Consider the following 3,454-nt stretch of genomic DNA (forward strand, 5'->3'; position numbering starts at 1 on the left):
GATGAGTGCTGGGAGGGGGTTTCGTGGGGGAGCCCTGGGGAGGGACAGTGCCCTGGGGGAGCGAGTGTGCCCTTGCTCAGGAGCTGGGGCGGGGACAAAGGGGGTGGGCTCTGTGGGGTTGGCAAGGCCCAGACCCAGGATGGGGTTTCTGGGGTGGGGGGTCCTGCAGCCTCAGGCTGCTGAAGGTGTTGGGGCTGGGGTGGGCAGCGGGAGGTTGCCTGGGGCCTTCTGGCTGCAGCGGTGCAGGGTCACAGCACCTCTGAAGGGGAGCTGGTGGCCCAGGGGGTTTGTTTTGGGTCTGGCATAAAGTGAGGAGTATGAGGGGCTTGATGGGGATCTTGCACTTGTGGTTTGGGGAATGTTGTGGGGAACTGGGGTCAGGGACATGCAAATCAAAAAACATGGAGTTCAGAGAGCTGGCAGGCTTGTGTCAGCTCCTGTGTAGCTGTTCTGGTGAGAGGTATTCCTGTGAAGTGGGAGAGTACAAGGACCTTTAGGAGCTGCTGATGTCTTTATACCAGAACATCCTGCTAAGGCCAAATGCATCACTTCTTATGAGTGTGGGGAAACTGAGGCATGGTCTGGTGAAGGAGTTTGCCCAAGGTCAGACACAGAGAAGGTATCAAAGAGGACCCAGGCTGATGAAACACATTGCTGCCACCTTCAAACCAAGCTCCTACCTGTGGGTTGTTAATTTGGATTTGTTTATTTGTTGGGAACTGCCCAGACTGTGTCCAGGTCTGCTATGTCTGTGTGGGCCAGTGGCTGAAGCCTCCTATTGCCTCCCTGGTGTGGAGGGTGATCCCGTGGTCAGCAGGTCTAGGAGGCTTTCCTTGAGAGCAAAGAGGTGAGAAGGGGAACGGGCAGCCCCTTGCTGTGGGGAAGATCTCTAGAGTGACACCACTCATTCAGCAGCTGAATTCCCAGCCTTAGGCCTCCTCCTGGGCCACAGGAAATGGCCATGAGCACCCTCATGTGCTGCCATATGCCCATCACCAGCACAGAACCAGGGAATGAATGTGGCAAGGAGAGGATCGTGATCTGGAGGCACTGGAAGCATGAGAGCAGACTGATCTGGTACCAAGGAGTGCCCAACTGCTCCTTTGCCTGTTCTGTAACCTTGATCAAATTACTTCACCCATCCTGGCTTCTCCTTCCCTTTGTACCATCCTGCACCGTTTGTCTGCTGTTCTCTGCTCCTGCTCCAGCCTCCTGGGTTGGCTCATTCTGCCTTGGTCTGTGCTTGGTTTCCCGATGTCTCATCCCAAAACTGAGCTGGGCAGCTGAACAGGTTTGGCCATGGGTCCCCTTTCCTGGAGAGGAGTTGGTTCACCACCAGCAGTCCTGGGAATTGACAAGCCTCTTTGGAGAAGACAAGAACCATCCTTAACTTCACCGACAGCCTGAACCCATTAGCAAGCTGGGAAAAGTCCATTTAACCTTAATTCTTATAAAATGCAAAGCTCTTGGTTTCTGTGCCGTCCTGCTGTCTGATTTTGGCCAGACCTAGAGGAGACACCATTTCCCTAAGGGCATTTCTGGTAAAGCCAGAGGAACAGTCCCAGGAGAGTCTGACCTTGCAGGCCTGAAAGGATTCATGGAAGTTTGGGATTTCTTAATTGCTATACTAAATAGCTCCTTCCCACTAATGGGCACAGCTCATCCCCAGCATGAATGGGCTGTGGAGAAAGTGAGAGACACTCAAGTCCTGGACGTGCTGTGGAGCTGGCTGTGCCTCTTGGATCCATCAGTTCTCTTCCCAAGCCCTGTTTTGGGGTCCTGCAAGGCGCCCTCTGTTTACCAAGCAGATTCTTTATGGAGTACAGACCAGGAGTATTTGGATCTGTGTCCATCTGCCCATCAGCACTGTGTTTCCTCCTGGAAACCAGATTAATCTTGTTCCACCAGGATCAAACAACACAATCCCTATCCAAACTGATGGATGACAGAGGAAATTCCCACTCTTGCTGTGGTCAGCATGAGTGTCTCCCCACACAAGTGGGAGCCTGAGAGACCAGAGTGATCCTGTCTCTGTCATTGTGACACCCACAGCTCCTGGATGAGCACGTGAGCTTCCTGAAGCTCTTAGTCGGTGGTGGAGTTGGCACCAGTAAAACTCAAACCACAAAGTTTCCTTGTGGGCGGAGAAGAGGATCTGTCACTGCAGTGTTTTAGCCGCTTGTCTGTCCCGGCAAGGGGTAGCACCTCTCTGGGGCTGGTGAGTTTTAGTGTCCTCTGTGTGCTGTGACCACAAGAGAAGCTTCCTATGAAGTGTCTTTTCTTCTTGAGAAGAGATTCCTTGATAGTTACTTTTCCTGACAAAAGAGTTTGTTTTTAGGGGACTTACTCCAGCCATTTTAACTCGGGATTCCTCTGGTGACTTTGGAACATTTTGGTGCTGGTTTTGTCTGATGAGTGCTGGTATGTGCAGAAACCTGTCAGACAGCCAGAGAGGGAATCCTGCAGAAACCAGGTGCTGTTAGCTCTACTGCTCCCCGTGGCACAGTGGGACCCGTGCAGGGGATGGGGTGCAGGTAGATACACAACCTATGGCTCTGTTTCACTCTGGGGTAGCAGTGTCACATTGGAGGAGGCAGAACAAGACAAGTCTCTCTGGTAAAAAGCAACAGGACAAGAGGAAATGGTCTCAAGTTATACCAGGGCGGTTTAGGTTGGATATTAGTGAAAACTGTCACCAAAAGGGCTGTGAAGCCCTTGAACAGGCTGGATGAGGAAATGGTGGAGTCACAGATTCTGGAGGTATCTAAAAGATGGGTAGATGTGGCACTTGGGGACATGTTTTAGTGGTGGCTTTTAGGGGTTTAACAGTTGGGTGATCTTAGCGAGTCTTTCTAACTTAAATGATTCTGTGATTCTAAGTGAGCTCTGGCTGGTGCCTGGAGTCATCTGTGTGTCAGAAGGAGGAGATGGGGACCCTCACTGACTGTCCCACACAGGTCTCAAATACAGCAGAACAATGTGACCAGAGCCATTCCCTGCCAGGCTGGGGTGGAGGGTTCACTCTGCTGTGGTGCAATAATTAGAAACCCTTGAGTTCCTTGGCTGGCAGCTCTGGTAGCACTGGCAATGCTTCTAACAGCTTCCCTACTGAGAGAGGCAGCCAGGCATGCTCCTGAGCTGGGAACAGGGCTCCTTCCAGGGGGAGGAGCAGGACTGTAACCATGGGTGGACATTGAATAGGGGGTGTCCCCACAGGCAGGTGTGTTGGGGAGTGCAGGATGTGAGTGGGATCAGCAAGTCTCTTCCTGTAGGAGCATGGAAGATACTCTCCTCACTTTGTGGCCTTCCAGCTGCCCTCTCCTGTGATGCTCTGTGGGGAAAACAGGTTTATAGCTCTGGAACAGATGGTCCTGCATGGTGACTAACGAAGGGTTCACTGCTTGTCTTAGGCTGCCTGTGACACTTGTCTGGGTGGAGGCAGGCTGGGCTGATC

The sequence above is a fragment of the Geospiza fortis genome, unplaced genomic scaffold, assembly GCF_000277835.1.
Source record: "Geospiza fortis unplaced genomic scaffold, GeoFor_1.0 scaffold244, whole genome shotgun sequence".
In the NCBI taxonomy this organism is placed as follows: domain Eukaryota; kingdom Metazoa; phylum Chordata; class Aves; order Passeriformes; family Thraupidae; genus Geospiza; species Geospiza fortis.